Source organism: Lissotriton vulgaris, chromosome 8 (genome assembly GCF_964263255.1).
Source record: "Lissotriton vulgaris chromosome 8, aLisVul1.2, whole genome shotgun sequence".
NCBI classification, from domain to species: Eukaryota; Metazoa; Chordata; class Amphibia; order Caudata; family Salamandridae; genus Lissotriton; species Lissotriton vulgaris.
In genome coordinates, this window is record NC_141696.1 from 410,826,415 (window position 1) to 410,844,692 (window position 18,278).

General features: G+C 42.8%; 1 protein-coding gene and 1 non-coding gene across 2 annotated transcripts in view; one reads left to right on the forward strand and one right to left on the reverse strand.

Annotated features, from left to right (window-relative positions):
• ATP10A (ATPase phospholipid transporting 10A (putative)) overlaps positions 1 to 18,278 on the reverse strand; it is an 895,063-nt gene that overhangs the window by 351,229 nt on the left and 525,556 nt on the right. The window lies entirely within an intron of this gene.
• Positions 2,887 to 2,963, forward strand: LOC147697105 (small nucleolar RNA SNORD36). Its single transcript, XR_015299472.1, has one exon. It is a non-coding gene; the product is annotated as a small nucleolar RNA SNORD36 (small nucleolar RNA).

The window sequence follows — 18,278 nt, forward strand, 5'->3', positions numbered from 1 at the left end:
TGCTACAGTGTGATCTATCTATACTACTATAATAAAGGAAGAACTTTCAGCCTTTGAGGCGGGTAAACTCGGGAACCACAGCGCCAATCCACACCCGATACACCGTTGGAATCGTCAGGATGTGTAGATGGTTATAGGCTATATAAATAAAAAAAAAAAACGTTATTTAAAAAATTGACAGTAAAAAAAAAAAAGTAGTCCCTCCGAAGTAGCGCCGGCCGCGACGTGCGTGCTCACGTCAGGAGCGCAGGAGGAGCGGCGTCCAGGAGTGCGACGAGGAGCGGCGGACATGGCGCGGGGGAGGAGCGGTGACGTGAGGAGCAGCGGACAGGCCAGCGGCGGTGCGAGAAGCGGACAGGCTGGAGGAGCGGTGGCTGAGGTAAGGGCGCGGCGGACATGGCACGGGGGAGGAGCGGTGACGTGAGGAGCAGCGGACAGGCCAGCGGTGGTGCGAGCAACGGACAGGCGGGAGGATCAGCGGCTGAGGTAAGGGGACCCATGACGGGACAGGCGGGGGTCGGGCCAGGCGGGGGTCAGGGCAGGCGGGGGACGGGCTGGGCGGGGCCCGGGCTGCTGGACAATGTCGGGGCGGGCAGGGGTCGGGGAAGCCTGTTGCTCCCGGACAAGGTCGGGACGGGCTGCTAGTTGTACTATAAGACAAAACATATAGAAAAGCCCTTAGTGTATGCATACCCAGGCAAATCACACCCCAGCAAAAAATGGATGGAGCGGATGCGTTATGAAAAGTAGACTATATGAAGAGCAGACTTCTGGCAAGGGAGAGCTTGACAAAAATAATTCAGATCGGACAATCTGAAAGCCATGGATACTACCCTGACTCTTCGCACTTTATGATGGTAGACTCAACTAATTTTGGGACCGGCATCGTGAATGGTGGGCAATAAGCCACGTAAGCGGCTACTGGCACTTATTTCAATAAGTACTGTACTTTGTTGCTAGTCGCTAATGTCTAAGTGGCTACAAAACAAGTAGCAAAGGGCTAATTTTCACACTCTGGCGGACTCTACCCTTTCCGGCTGTGGAGTCAGCTGACTCTGGGATCGGCACTGGAGACTTTGGCTGGGGGTGGTGCGGCTTTGGAGCCAGCTGCTGAAACTTGTTCTTGGAAGTACTGCACTTTACTGCAAGCACCTAAGGCCCCACAGGCCTACAAAAGACGATACTGAGCGTTTACATGGAGCATATACTGGAGCGGCAGCATCACTAAAGCAAATTCTCTACCAGTGCGCTACAGAGCTGGCAGCCCAGTTCCCCGGTTGAAAGGGGGAAGGATCTCTCTAAGAACCTTTGTATGTTTTTGTATGGAAGCACATTTAGCAAGATGCCCAGTATGTTGTCCTACAACTGACTTATATAGTGTAATATTTAACTCTTTTCTATGTCTCACTACTATTATTGTAGACATCAGAAGTAGGGCTAATATTTGCTCCAAAATTACAATCAATGACGCTCTTGCCTGAAGAGCTAAGAATATTGTCTTTTCTAGGGATCAACAAGTAGATTCTTCTTTTTTTGTTACTGTTGAAACGGAAATAGATTGTGTACTGATTTGTCTGTAGCTATAAACTCATTCACTTCAAAGACACCTACACCAATAGAGGAGGTCGAAGTTCATTTTGAAGTAGTTCTTTTATCACAATATTGATTACTGAGCTGAATGAAGAATTGCTGTGAGCAGTGGTGCAACTAAAATTTGAAATTCTTCACAGAGCTCAATATTAAATAGGCCAAAGAATAAACACAATCAGCTGAATTGTATGGTGCAGACGGATTGTACTCCAGAGGTAGATAAACCATCTAATTGCGGAACTATAGGAGAATGATTTCTCAACAACCCTAGACGTGGAACCTACCATACCCTTAGGGTAAAAAATGCCACTGCTTCAAGTAAGGTCTATTAATTTGTAACAAAGGTTGATTCCAAAACACATTCTCTAACAACCATCATAACTATCTTGGGCAGGCAGGCGTCCAAAATGTATCTGTAAATATCACAGGTGCAGTTTCTATCCTCCTTAATATGTTGAATGTTGTTTTTTAAATCCTCTCAAAGGCATTCTCTGAAAAGGTTACTGGTCCTCAGGCAGCAAGGAACTGCCCCTAATAATGAACTAAGTCCGCCCTCTGGCCAAAGGAAAATTATAATTGTTGACAGTAGCATGCACAATAGTGCAAATCTATAGGTAAGTCACCTGATTAATGTTACCAGTGGAGGACTTAAACCCATGCCGGAAAGGGCCATATCACGTCAGCTGCTGACATGAAATAATGGCAAACTGGTTAGATTTGATATTAGACATCGAGTACATAGAAATCTTATCTGCTAATATGCTAGAAAGTCAACCCAAGATATTTCACCAAATGATGTGTCATGTGTCTATGATTCTGCCACTTAAGGTGGAGGTTGGTGAATGTCAGGTAAGAAAGCAAAAAAAGCTAATTAAAAAAAAACCTACAAAACAAATAAGAAAAAAAGGCCAAAGAGGTCGATTTAAATTCTTCTACCACATTGAGTGTGATGGAAGCTACGAGTCACCTTAATGAACATTCTGTAGTTGTAAACCTGAGCACTCAGCCAGAATGTAATACCGAAAACTCAGTGGTTGTGACACAAATACAACAAACAACAGACTTGGACTACAACTCTTGTCAACACGACTAAGCATAGGAGTTCTGGAAACACTCATACTAACAAGGCACAAGGTGTTACTAAAGTAAATGTTCAAGTCTCACAGCAGGAAGCAGAAAAAAAACTGCATTGACTTCGACAAATCTATTTCCAATTGTAATTAAAAAGAAAGCTCCCTGTACAGATAATGACATAACTTCTGTATACACCAGTCCTGCACTCGATTCTTTGATTACTGCTCATGATGTTGCAGGATATTCTTGTAATACGATTTGTCTTGATGTAGAGGCTGAGCTTTTTAAACCAGAGGTATGGATGAATCTTCATTGTACGTCTGCAGCTGCAGATACGGTTGATGTCATTTTTTTACACCGCTATACTAGTTAAACTGGGTCAGGTCATGCTGCCGACTTACTTAACCCCTTTGACGCTGATGACGGAACCGCTCCGTCATCAGCTGCGGGTGTGCTGTGCTGATTACGGAGCGGTTCCATCATGGCCCGCTCGGCAATTTCGCGCCTGTGACGAGCATTCCATTGAGCGGGGCGGGCCATGACGAAACCGCTCCGTCATAAGCACAGCGCAACCGACGCTGGTGACGGAGCGGTTCCGTCACCAGCATGCGGCCGCCGCGGGGCCGCCCCGCCCCCTTAGCACTGCAGCGGAATAGCCGCCGCAGTGAAGGGGTTAAAAGGGTATTAGGTGATAAGCTTTACCAGTTCCATTATATCACTCAATTGTTATAGACTCAAAATTCATTTAGTTAGGCATTAAACTTTAGGTTAAGCATTAAACTTTAGACATGACTGTAAATTATTAACTTGTATACCAGACAAAAAAAAAACCCCAATCAGGATAGTATACGTAATAACATGAAATAAACAGTTTATAAAATACAAAAATAGAATAAAAGGGGCGTGGCGCCTACTGGAGGTACCTGGTGGGCTTGTTGGCCCACAGGGGACCTCAGGAATGTAGAGGAATTAATTCCCCAACTTAAAAGCGCCACAGGGCGTGTTTGCACACGTCACCTCAGGCACACGTCACCTCAGGCACCGCCACCTTCCTTCAGCATTGTGCAAATATTCCTCTAAAATCAGCCGAACTACGAATTCCGATTTACTCACCTGTTATCAGGAGTGACCTCAGTGCTGCAACTTTAAGCCCAGTACTGATCCAGAAAAGTAATTTTAATCGTACTTACCAGTTACTTGAATTTCCTTCCATAGTAATCCATTGTGCGGTTTTCACCAGAAAAGTTTCTATGTGTGGAGTTTTGGAACTTTAAAATATTCCTCTAAAATCAGCCGTAGTAGGAGTCGATTTACTCACCTGTTATCAGGAGTGACCTCAGTGCTGCAACTTTAAGCCCAGTAGTGATCCTGAAAAGTAATTTTAACCATGCTTACCAGTTACTTGAATTTCCTTCCATAGGAATCCATTGTGTGGTTTTCACCAGAAAAGTTTTTAAGTGCTGATTTTTGAAACGTACAAATATTCCTCTAAAATCAGCCGAACTATGAATTCCGATTTACTCACCTGTTATCAGGAGTAACCTCAGTGCTGCTTCTTTTAGCCCAACACTGACCCTGAAAAGTAATTCTAACCGTATTTACCAGTAACTTGTATTTCCTTCCATAGGAATCCATTGTCTGATTTTCACCAGAAAAGTTTCTAAGTGTCTATTTTCACAAACTAAAAATATTCCTAAAAAATTGCCTGTGTGACTTAAACGCATTCTTTCAACTGTTTATAGGAGATGCACCAGTGCTGGATCCAGGATCCACCACTGAGTAAGAAAAAAATTGATAACACTACTTACCTGCTAGGTGAATTTCCTACCATAGGGTAACATTGACTGGTTTCACTTGGAAATTCTTCTAAGTGTGAAGTTTTGGAACTTTAAAAATTCCTCTAAAATCAGCCGAACTACAAATTCTGATTTACTCACCTGCTATCAGGAAAGACCTCAGTTCTGTATCTTTCAGCCCACTACTGATCCTGAAAAGTAATTCTAAGCATACTTACAGTAACTTGAATTTCCTTCCATTGGCTAACATGGACTGGTTTCACTTGGAAATTCTTCTAAGTGTCAAGTTTTGGAACTTAAAAAAATTCCTCTAAAATCAGCCGAAATACGAATTCCGATTTACTCACCTGTTATCAGGAGAGACCTCAGTGCTGCATCTTTCAGCCCACTACTGATCCTGAAAAGTAATTCTAACCGTACCTAGGGTAATTTGAATTTCCTTCCAAAGTTTATCATTGCCCGCTATATAAAATATATTTAAATTAAAAAAAATATAAAATAAAATAAACAAATATTACAATTTCAATATTTTTAAAAACCTTTTTTTTTAAAATTATATTAAAAATATGTAATGTAATTTAAAAAAATAAAATATCCAACAATAAATAGTTTAAAAAATGTAGTAAATCAGTATAAAAAAAAGAATAACAATACATTTAAAAATTGTCATTTACAAAACCTTTGAAATTCACTGAAAAAAACCATAGGTTTCAGGCCTGATATAGTTAGGAATTAGCATTTAAAAAACTCTTGAAATTCACTGAAAAAAGTATAGGTTTCAGGCCTGATATAGTTAGGAATTAGCATTTAAAAAAACCTTTGATATTCACTGAAAAAACTATAGGTTTCAGGCCTGATATAGTTAGGAATTAGCATTTTAAAACCTTAAAAATTCACTGAAAAAACTATAGGTTTTAGGGGTGTTATAGTTAGCTGGACATCTAACTTGTACAAAATCATTGAAATTACTCTGATACTAACTATATCTCGCGCACCCGCAATCCACTGCTGATGATGTCACAAATTACATCATTCATGACATGGTCAGTGACATCACTGATGACATCTCAAATGACATCACTGATGACATCATCCATGTGACGATCACATGATCCGCTATTGCCTCACCAACAATTATTTTTTATTCAATGGCGACATCTATATAGATCCTTGGTACGCCCATGAGGACTTGTTTTGCCCCCAGTTTTGCCAATCTTTTCCTGGGGGCATGGGAGGATGACATCAGGATTGACCCTAACGTTACTAAAGACATTGAACAGGTTGTCATTTGGTTAGGCTTCATTGACCACCTGTTCATGATATGGAGGGGTACAGAGACGGAAGTCAATCAGTTCATTGACAAACTGAACTGTAATAATAAAAATCTCACACTGACTAGTAATGTTAGCAGTAATTCTGTGGAATTTCTAGATATTAAGAGTGTTTATTAAGGACAACAAAATCCATACAGAACTCTACAGAAAATCCTCAGCCGGTAATAAGCTTTTACACGCCTTGAGCAGACACCAAGAAAATCTTAAATGGAGTATTCCCTATGGGGAACTCCTCAGGGCCAAACGTAATTGTAGCTCTAAGGAATCCTTCATGATGGAACAAACCATAATGCTTAGAAGGTTCTCTAAAAGAGGGTATCCAGAGTGAGTTCTGCGAAAGGCGGTAGATAAAGTGAAACTTAAAGAAAGAGAGGCATTATTACAAGAATCTATGCAAACTACCGACGATGCTACAGGAATAACTAGAGTCATCCTTACATATAACAATGACTCCAAAGAGGGTCAAAAGATTTTGGCTAAAACCTGGGAAATACTAACTAAAGACCCAGTAATAGACAAAATCATTCCAAATAGACCTAGAATAACCTATCGTAGAGGCCGCAATCTGAGAGATATACTAATGCAGAATTACATCAACAGTAAACCTAATCTAAATATCATGAATCTGAAAGGTTTTTATCCATGCAGTCATTGTAAAGCCTGCAAAAATAGTACTATGGTAAACAAATATGATAATCCCTGCAGAGGTTTAACGATACTCATAAACCAATTCATTACTTGCAGTTCTTCTTTTGTTGTGTATGTGTTGGTGTGTCCCTGCAACTTACGGTATGTAGGGAGCACCAAACACATTGCAAAGAAAAGAATTATGGAACATATGCGTGCAATCACGAATAAATATCAACACTATCCGATTGCACGTAATTTTGAAACACATCCCTACTCACATAATTCTAAATTGAAATATTTCGCTATCGAACAAGTATATGCTAACACCCGAGGCGGAAATAGGTTACTGCAGTTACGTAAACGAGAGTCCAAATATATCATTGATTAAAGGACTCGTTATCCTGGGGGACATAACATTGACGAAGAAATGACGGTACATCTGCACAATAATTGAATGTCCTGTTATATTATGTTACCTGGTTCCATATTGTATTAAATTAGGATTATTATGTAATTACTCACATGAATCTAATACCCATCTATCTCTTCTTTCTCTGTACAGGAGGAAAGGAAGGGACCCGGATATCCGCGCTGTCGATCTGGGGGATCCCTACCCTTATCCTTCATATGTGGCAGGCATGCCAATCTCAGATAAGATTTCTCTTCATTCACTTTCATTTTTTCCATCTTTATATACACTTTTCTGCACTTTTGTATTCACAATGGAACAACAAGCAATGGGATTTTTCTTGACAGCATAGATATTTGGATTGTGGACTATAAAGCCTGTTATAACCTCTGTCTGACTGTAAAGGCACTTTGCCTTATATTACGACAATCTGTCTCTCGGTTGTGCTAGTATTTTACTGATCATAATCGAAGCTGTCACTCTGCTTTGCAGGAGCAAGAAAGGTACATTAACATATAGGAATATGTACTAAAAATATACATTGAGAAACTGCATGTAGATGACGTGTTTCTATAGCAGTCTGTGGCGATAAGACATTAAACAGCACTATGCTTTTGATTGGTGGATGGATTCGATCTAAGGTTAATTTATACTGTGTGCACCGGACTTGAACCAATCAAATCGGGTTCCCCCCTGGACGCTGCGCCGCCTGCAGCACTTAAACAAGTCTCAAGGACGGTGTGCCCGGCCATACTGCGGGTAATCAACTCGTCCTTAGAATCAGGTGTGGTGCCCCCCATCTGGAAGATGGCGAAAGTGAAGGCCCTTCTAAAAAAACAAAACTTGGACCCCGAAGACATAGCTAATTACAGGCCCATTTCGTTATTACCGGCCCTTAGTAAAATAGCTGAAAAACACGTCAATCAGATCCTTTCCTCGTTTGTTAAGACTACGGGTGCACTCCATTCCTCTCAGACGGGATTTAGAGCCAAGCAGGGTACGGAGACTGCCCTGGTGGCAGTGGTGGAGGGGACCAGGAGTATTGTGGACGCCGGAGGCTGCGCTGCAGTGGTACTCCTGAACCTCAGCGCAGCCTTCGACACGGTCAATCACACACTTCTGCTTCATCGTCTCTGCCGGGCAGGGGTCTCCGGAATGGCCCTTAAATGGCTCCAGTCCTTTCTAGCAGAGAGATGCTTCTCCGTTTTTGAGGAGGAGTTTTCATCAGACCAACTGCAACTGTATCACGGCGTTCCCCAGGGATCTTAGTCCTACCATGTTTAACATCTACATGCGACCACTGGCTGAGGTGGTACTTTCCTGAGGAATTCAGCTTATCACTTACGCCGATGATACGCAATTGGTCGTCTCCCTGGTGAGGGATGGCACGGTAGATCAGGGGAGCAATAATCTGACCCCATGTCTCACCAAAGTTTTGGAGTGGATGACCGCCTCCTTCCTAAAACTAAATGGGGCCAAAACCAACATTATGCTCTTGGGTTATAAAGCCCCCATCAATCTTGACCCATGGTGGCCACATTGTTTGGGTCCCCCTCCTATCCCAAAGACCCAAATAAAGAGACTGGGGGTGTGGCTGGACACCTCCCTGGGATTCAAGGTCCAGGCTAAGAAGGTTACGGCTACCTGCTATGGACTGCTCAGGGTCCTCAGGGAAGTTCTGACCCTCCTTCCTTTTGAGGCCAGAAGCGTGCTGGTCCAGTCGCTGATTCTATTGCGGCTGGACTATGCAAACGCTATCTATTTGGGTGCTCCAGCAGGTAGCATTCAAATCCTGCAATCTGTGCAAAATTGCGCAGCTCGGCTGCTTATGAATTCACCCAGACGTGGCTCGGGGAAGGCGGCACTTCGATCGCTCCACTGGCTGCCGATTCAGGAAAGAATCATGTTTAAGACATTGTGCATGGCGCATAAGTCCATCGGTAATATCGGCCCTACCATTCTTCAGCCCTTGTTTCGCCGTCATCAATCTCATAGATCCTTGAGATCTAATCAGCGAAAATTTGCTGGCAGTACCTAGGGTGAAGAGAGCCCGTATGGGCGGCCGCCAGCTCTCCTTCCAGGCAGCCAAGGGTTGGAACAAACTCCCAGATAACATCAGGCTTGAAATTAATCATCTTGCTTTCAGGAAGCTATTGAAGACATTTTTGTTCCATTGATTGTCTTCTCCTTGTCCTCTGGTCTTACAGCGCTGGAATGCCTCAGGGTAGCCATGCGCTATAGAAGAGCGTACTCATTCATTCATTCATTTTGGCATGTTTTGTATTGTTACATACTGATATTCCAATACAACACCGACAGCAGGTTATTAAGCAATGTCAATATCAATACGGGTACTATGTCAACTCACTATAATTGGTATGGTGAACATGTGTGAGTATATGTTATTAATCAAATGTACATTGATTAACATACAAGCTATTGAGCCATATGAATTATCACGTGTATGTTGTACATCTGTATATATACGTTATTAATTGACTGTATCGTACTAGCCTGTTTGATTCGTAGGAATGATGTGGACACCATTGTGGTACAATTCAATACAAAACAAGGCAGCATCAATCTGTATGTCTTTCACTCCACTTCAAAATGGCCGCTATATTCGTTTCCAGTGAGTCTTCGAGGTGGTAGTCCATTTACTGTTAGTCCACTTTCAATTACTGTGAAATGCTTTAAATCACTCAGCAGTTGTTCAGGTTACTTTGTTGTGATAAAGGCAGCAGAACTGCCGAAACTTGTCACATATAAATCAAGTTTGGAAGCTGCCTTAACCAGATGACCACATGAATGAAGATACGCGTACTACTGCGGATATACTTTTCCCGTCTTTTTGAAAGTTACCACCGTTTCTATATTGCCGCTGGAATCGATAGGCAATCTTTAAAATTAACTGGGCTCTAATGAATGACAACTGGTCCATAAATCAGGACTACTGTAAACTTGTTATGCCCTGAAGAAGTCCGATAATGGACGAAACGCGTTGGCTATTTCATTGAAAAGAAATCTGAATAAAGAATATGTTTTAACTTCAAGAGCCTGTGACTGACTTCACTTTGGGAAAACAAGCGTACATCTTTGCATCCTAATAGAGCCATGTATGAAGATTAACATTGAAAAGAATACTTGTATTTGATTCACTAGAAGGGTGTAGAGCTATTTTGTCTATAATGTATCTAAAGAGATAAGGGGATTCTATTCTCGTACTCCTTATAAGACATGGGGATTGTATCTCAAGCTATCGGCACCTTCTCTTTGTTGCTCAGGACCTGTAGGGGACGTTAGATCAGTGCGGGAATTTGTGCTTTGATCCCCTCTTTTGTTGTTATATCAAGTTTGGTATTGTAAGTGCCTGGATTCCTGAGCGCGTTGATATTTGTTTACGTATTCTATATTATATTAAAGACGGAAGTAGTCAAGACAGAAGCAATCGAAAACATTGCGAGGAAGGCCTCCAGTAAGTTCCTTGCCAATAAAGAGAAATGTTATGAGTACAGCGAAAGGGTAGGACATCTGCTTGCAATTAGAACAAGGCAAAGCTCGGCCATGGGCGAGATAAAAGAAATTAAAAATGGGTCAGGGGTGATTACAAATAAGGCTGAAGAGATCAGAGAGACCTTTAGGGATTTTTATCAGGCTTTATATGATCAGGGCCCCCAACATTAGACGCTGATATCCTGAATTATCTTGCAGAGACTCCACATGTGGGATTAACAGAAGAGGGGAAGGAGGAGCTAGACCAACCATTAACTTTGATAGAAATACAGGAAGCCATACAGAAACTCCCATCGGGTAAAGCCACTGGGCCGGACCAGATTCCGGCCGAATTCTACAAGACTTTTTGGGGGGTGATGGGGGAAGATGTGCATAGGACTTTCGGGCTGGTACAGCAGGGCTTATCAGTCCCCCCCTCTTGGACAGGGGCAGATATTATAGTTATACTAAAAAAGGATAAGCCTCCAATAGAACCCGGGTCTTATAGACCAATCACGCTTATGAACGCGGACGCCAAAATCTTTTCCAAATCTTTGGCACAGAGATTGAGTAGGGTTATTGAGAGTTTGGTGATCGATACACAGCATGGGTTCATACCAGGAAAGGGGACCACCCAACATACACGCCAAATGATCACTATATTCGATGCAGTGGGAGTTGCAGGGGACCCTGTCGCGGCAATTCTTCTGGATGCAGAGAAGGCCTTCGACAGGGTCTCCTGGAACTATCTGTGGAAGGTGATGGCTTGGGCTGGGATTGGCCTGGGGTTTATTAAAGCAATTCAGGCTTTGTATATGGGACCAACGGCAAGGATAAGGATTAATAAAGAATATACCGAAATGGTAGGGATAAGATGAGGTACACGCCAGGGGTGCCCCGCCTCACCTCTATTATTTGCTTTATATCTAGAGCCTATTCTACGGAGGTTTACTAGCAACAACAATATAGTCCCGATCACACTACTCAATAGGGAATATAAAGTGTTTGCCTATGCAGACGATGTGGCAATTATCACATCAGATCCAGGGAAGGCCATAACGGAAATTGAGCAGGAGGCTGTAAAATTTGGTAGAATCTCGGGGTATTCAATCAATAAGGGGAAGACTCAAATTGTACAAAATAATAACACTGTATATCAGGACACTAGGATAGTATCTGAGGCAATTTATTTAGGGATTAAAATCACTACGGACTTGGATAAATTGGTTGAGTTGAATATGGTGCCCTTAATAACAAAGGTGAAGAAGAACACCGAAATATTGCATAACCTACACTTGACATTAATGGGTAGAATAAACGCTATAAAAATGATTACCTTCCCTAGATTTCTTTATATGTTTAGGGCCATCCCGCTTTTTTTCGAACACAGTTGGTTCACCAAAGTGGAAGGAATGCTAAACAGATTTATTTGGGCGCATGGGAAAACGAGGAGAGCTTATAGGCACATCACACTACCGAGAGAGAAGGGGGGATGGGGGCCCCAGATTTCAGATTATAATATTGGGCAGCAGCTTTGCAGTACTTTCAGTGGATGATAGGCGGAGGATGCCAAGAACAAGACCCGGGGGATGGAGGAATCAATCTAAAAAATTTATATATTGCATTAATGGGAGGGGATGCCCAGAATGCCTTTTTAAATACAGTTGATTTTACCTACTTTAGGCACACGAGGTTCAAGACTTTGAATGCAGCTTATAAGGTCTGGAAAGCAGTATCTAAAACATTAGGATTGGGGAGATTTAATAGATATACTCGACTTTATACAAATTTTTCACTGCCGGGGGACATATTCAGGGACTCAGTTATGAGGGAATGGGAGGAAAAGGGTATTAGGAAAATAAGGGATATTTACGTTCAAGGAGGCATCCGCTTGTTTCTGGAGCTACAAACAAAGTATAAGCTAGATGGAAGGAGCTTTTTTAAGTATCTACAACTCAGAAGCTATTTTATGAATAAAAAGGGGGGCACACTGGGGTTTGGGGAATGCAAAATAATGGAATATGTACAGCGTGGCCATTACTGTACGATCCGGCAGCTGTATGCTGAGCTGCATATATTGAAAGAAGATGACAGGGGAAAGTATGCTGTAAAATGGGGGGAGAAAATAGGCTTGTCACAGGAGAACTTTCAGGATTCACTGGATCTAGGCTGCACGGTCTTATGTTCAACCACCCCCCAGTCACAACATTACAAAACGCTGTTTTCACTTTACTATACCCCTGCTAGAATAGCACAATGGGGGGGCACTTCGGGAATCACCTGCCCGAGATGTGATTCGACTAATGCGGATCTAGTCCATATGTTTGCTGAATGCCCACAACTATACTCCTTAATAGCGGCAATAAAGTCTTTTTTAGGAGGTACACTAGGAATCCAAGTAGTATTGGTTCCAAAAACTGATAATGCTTGGGCTGATAATAGAGGAAGAAGGACACTACATAGAATTTTTGTTTGTTGCTATGGCAGTATTGCGAATCTGTATTGCTAAATCATGGCGGGATAGAGCTCCGCCAACCTTTCAAACTTGGTTAGCAAGGTTACTCTCCACATATAACTTGGAAAGCGCAATATATGGTAGGAAGGGGCGGAGAGCAAGAACATTAAACACATGCTATTTGAATTGGGTTTGGTTGACTCCTTGAGATATCTAATGCAAGGTAAGAGAGGCTCTACCTTCCACTGCAAAAAATACCATCATTTCTCACTATTGGATTACTTGTTAGTAGATAGAGAGTGGGTAGGGAAATTAAAAGAAGTCAGCATACTCCCAGGACACATTTCTGACCATGCTATGGTAAGTATTTCACTGAAGGGTGTTAATTGGAGAAACAATGTGAGATGGACGCTGAAAAGATCCATCTTACTAGATCTAGACGTGGTTGCCCGCCTGAAAGAAACAACCGTAGGGTTTTTTCAGATTAATGCCCATTCAGCTCCTATTGGAGTCATTTGGGACACTTTCAAAGTCTATCTTCGGGGGGCCATACAGAGTTATAGAAATCAGAGGAAGAGATTGGATATTAGAAAGAAGAGCGCAACAGGAAGCACATAGCGTTCAACATAGAGAAGAGATATTGAGAACGCTAGAGGAAGCTAGACTGAACTACGAGATCAAACAAGACACAAACTGTAGAGAAAGGTGGGCCACGGGGCACATTCAACATTTTGAATACGCCGAAAAAGCTGGAGCACTCCTAGCTTGGAAGTCGAGGGCCGAGAGGGCAAGAAATCATATTGGGGAGTTGGACATCAACCCTGAGGGGAATATTATTAACAATGAGGAAAAAATACAGGAAAGTCTAGTTTCACTTTTCTCAGAGTTATATGCTGATTCAAGGAGACCAGACGAAGAGGTACTGAAATGCTGGCTAAATAATGTAGACCTCCCGTCCCTAACGATAGAGGGTAGAACTAAACTCGACACCCCCATTACAGAGGGGGAAATAAGAGAGCAGCTCAAACATATGAAGAACGGAAAAGCGGCCATGACTCCGTACCAGTTGAGGTCTACAAACTGATAGCTAACGAGATAGTGCCGGATATGAAAGCTATTTTTAGTTCAGTTTATAGGGAGGAAGGGCTGACTCCGACTTCTTGGAGAAAGGCCATAATTTGATTTTAAAACCAGCCAAAGATCTGAGGAGGGCTGATTCATACCGCCCAATTTCTCTACTGAATGTAGATCATAAAATGTATACGGTATCTTGGCTGGGTGATTGGCCACGGTCGCTCCCAGCGGATCCATACTGACCAGAAAGGTTTTGTCACAAAGAGGCAAATACAGGAGCTCACACTGTCACTAATTGGAACGATAGACCTATTTGTGTCAGTTGAACAATTCTCTGGCCTATTTTATATACTATGGGGTTTAGCACGGATTTCAACAGGGCAATGCAAAAACGATACGAGCACCCCACGGCCAAAATCCTCCTAAATGGCTCTTTGACAAGAAGTTTTGATATTCACAGAGGGACGAGACAGGGTTGTCCCCTGTCTCCACTCCTTTTCCATTTATACATCGAACCCCTGGCACACATTTTAAGAACTGACGACCAGATTATTCCCATACACCAGCTACCTTCACACAGTAAAATTGCATTATATGCTGACTATTTGATAATCTACACTTCTGACCCAGACCAAACATTAATTAGGATGGACCAACTGACAGCTGAATTCGGGGAGCTTTCTCGGTATTTAGTAAATTTATCTAAGACAGAAGTCATGTGTCGGAATATGGAAGACTAGGGAGGCAGAGTGTTTACAGAAATTAGATATTTTGGGATAGTTATTGGAGAAAATAATCAATGAGATTCCTTCCCGTAATTTAAAAAGAGTGATAAAGAAGGTAGATAGGCAACTGGCTAGGTGGAAGAACTGACCCTTGTCCATCTACGGGAGGGTAAACTTGATAAAGATGTCTGTTCTCCCGAAGCTAGCATACCTCCTAAATGGTATACCACTCAGTTTTCCTAAAGATGAAATTAATAAAATACTGGGGGAAATATTGAGTTTTATTTGGGCATCCCGGGGGGTACGTCTCTCATGGAAAAAACTACAGAGTAGTCTTAAAAAGGATGGGTTAGATCTGCCAGATCTTAGACTTTATTGCATGGCCTTCCAATTTAAAAACATTTGTATCTTGGTAGGGGAGCCCATTAGTATTATATGGGGGTCAATATTGGGAGAAATGACTAAAGATGTGGGTCCAGAAGCCTTTCTATATAAATTAGGAGCCCAACATTTTTTTTTTTAAAAGTAAGGCTAAAGGTCGTAAAATCTGCACTAAAACTATGGCTTGTAGTAAGATGATCATTAAAGATTGGTTGCTTTTCTGAATTTTCTTCAATCTGGGAATCTCCAGGTTACGCCAGAGTGCATGAAAGGCGCTTTGAGTTTGCCTTTAAAGCAGGCAGGGATAAAGAAATGGAGGGACCTGTTAAAAACTGAAGGAATGATTCTCTGGCGGGTACTAAACATCAGGACAGAAAATAAGTTATCCAGCTTTAAGTACTTGCAGCTCTCCTCATGGTCTTCGACTGCTGCAGAGAAGGTGGGTGTGCATGGGATTCTGAGGTCTCACTCCAGGACACCAACCCGAGTACCAAAGAAGTGGCAAAATGGTATGGAAAGTTTCTGGAGGCAGAAGAAGAGAAACTGAAGACTCTCTCTGATATCTGGACAAATACACTGCAGGAAGGCAACATACAACATTTGTGGATAGACTTCCTGAAATTCTTATATGCCATAGTATCTCCCACTAACTTTAAACGCCATCATTTTTTTGTCATTCACACGTTGTATTGGACCCCGCAAAGATTGGCCAAGTTCGTGCAACAACTGGTCCCCTGCTGTAAGAGATGTAATATTTTAAGGGCTAATGAAGTCCATGTTTTCTTTGCATGTCAAGTGATTAAAGAATTCTGGAAGAATGTAGAAGTCACCATGAGGACTATATTAACAGAGAACATAGTTTTGTCTGAAATCTTGTTGCTTCTCGGCTGGGCAGCCCTTCTCAACAGGCTTTAAGCATGAAGCAAAGGGGCTTACTATTCTATTTGTTCCTCTCGGCCAGGCGAGAGATCTGTAAACGTTGGCTGGACCCCCTCCCTCCACACACTGCAGCCTTGTTAAGTATAATAAAATGGATGTGCAGCATAGATATCAAATGTAACTGTTAGATCTGGGGGTCTCTAGTTGGCAATGGTATTTACCTTTGTCCAAATAGGAACCCTTACTTCTAAGTCAGGATAAGGGGATTACACTCCTTAATAACCCCTGCTCACCCCCTTGAAGCTTGGCACGAGCAGACAGGCTTATCTCAGAGGCAGTGTGTTAAGCATTTGTGAATATACACAGTAATACAGTGAAAACACTACAGATGGACACAACACAAGTTTTATAAAAATAAGGATTCTTTATTTAGACACGAGCACAAACGACAAAAATACTACACTTAAGATTACTTAAAAGATGATTAAAGTTGCTTAGTTCAAGTTGATGGTAAATTCGACAAAGTTCTCAACAAAGTACCTGGATGCGTAACGCAAAGTAAACAAAAGGCTCGCAAAAGGGGAGATGCGTCGTTCCTTGACCCGAGGGAGATAATGCGTCGTGTCTCAATGCTTGCGCAGAGTAGGGGATGTGTCGTGATCCTTACCGGTGTGGAAGTGATGCGTAGATTCTCGGCCTGTGGGCCCGTTGCGGTGATGCGATGCGATGATCCGGTTGCGATGCGAGAAGGTGGCGCCCTTGATGCCGTGATGCGATGACACTCTGGCAGCCTTGCGAAGACTCTGTACTTTGGAGCGGCAACAGGCCCTGCGACCCTCTTCTCCGGTGATGCGATGGCGACTCTTACGATGGCATCACGCTTCTCTGGTGATGCGACAGCAGGCAGCTTCGATGAACACACGCTTCCAGGGAGATGCAGCGAAGGCTCGCTTCTTCCGCGATGCAACTATTTCAGCTGCGGCGGCGACACGCTTCTTCTCGAGGCGTCGCGCTACCAGCTCCCAGTGGCACACAAGTGTCTGGAGTCAGAATTCACAGCAACGAAATTCAGTGGGGAGCTGGAGGTGAAGTCTTTTGTCCCTGAGACTTCAGCAGGAGGCAAGCACAGTTCAAGCCCTTGGAGAATATTCTGTAGATGAAAGTCCTTACAAAGTTTCTTCTTCTTTCCCTTGGCAATGAAGCAACTACTGCAGGCCAACCCAGCAAACAGCACACTGGCGGAGGGGCAGTAAAACTCCTGTAGCTTCCTTGGTTCTTCTCCTTGGCAGAAAGGTTTCTTGTCCAGAAGTGATCTCATTTCTTGGGATCAGGGTCTCAATATTTATACCCCAAAATCATTTGTTATATGATGGCAGAGAGGCCTCTGCCTAGTCCAAACCAGTTCCTGAGCACTTTGCTTACATGACTCTCTTTTTCCTTTCACTGTGCAGGGCAGAGACATCAGCCGCCCCACAGGAGTTGGAGTCAGCACAGGGGAGGGAAGATACAGCTCTCGAGCACTCAGTTGACATGATTCTTCCTCTCCTTTCACAGTGCAGGGCAGAGACACCAGACAAGCCACAGGAGGTGGAGCCAGCATTGTAGAGGGAAGGCCCAGCCCTATTCAGGTCCCAGGTGCAACTCCTCCCTCACATTCAGATGCAGATCTCTCTATTCGCCACCGGGCTGCCGCAGCCTGTCTCCTGGAATCTCCCAGCCCTGTCACTCACAAAACCAGACAAGGAATACACAACCTAGCAGAGGCAGGCCTGGACAGTTAGGCAAGAAAATACCTACTTTCTAAAAGTGGTATTTTCAAACACAAAATATTAAATCCTACTTTACTAAAAGATGTATTTTAATATAATGAGTTCAGGCATACAAATTTCGAAATTTCTACCATGTTCCCCGAGTCAGTTAGGATTATAAGAATGTAATAATCTAACTGCCCATTCTGGCCTATGGAGAACAGGTAGCCTTCAATAGTGAAAAACGAAAATGGCTGTAATTCACTATTAGGACATGTTACACACATCAGAGCATGTCCTACCTTATACTTACAATGCACCCTGCCCTTGGGCCTACCATAGAGGTGTCTAATATGAAGCAAAGGGAAGGTTTAGGGACTGCAAGTGGGTGAACTTGGCCAAGTCGACATGGCAGCGCTAGACTGCACACAGGCCTTGCAATGGCAGGCCTGAGACACACTTTACAAGCTGCTTCTGTGGGTGGCACAACCAGTGCTGCAAGCCCACCAGCAGCATTTGATTTACAAGCCCTGTGCACAGTTGGTGCACTGTACTAGGGGATGACAGATAAATCAAATAACCCAATCATGCAATAACCAATTAATACATTCATTTAACATAGGGAGCACTTGCACTGTGGCACTGATTAGCAGTGGCACAGTGCCCAAAGCATAAAACCAGCAAAAACATA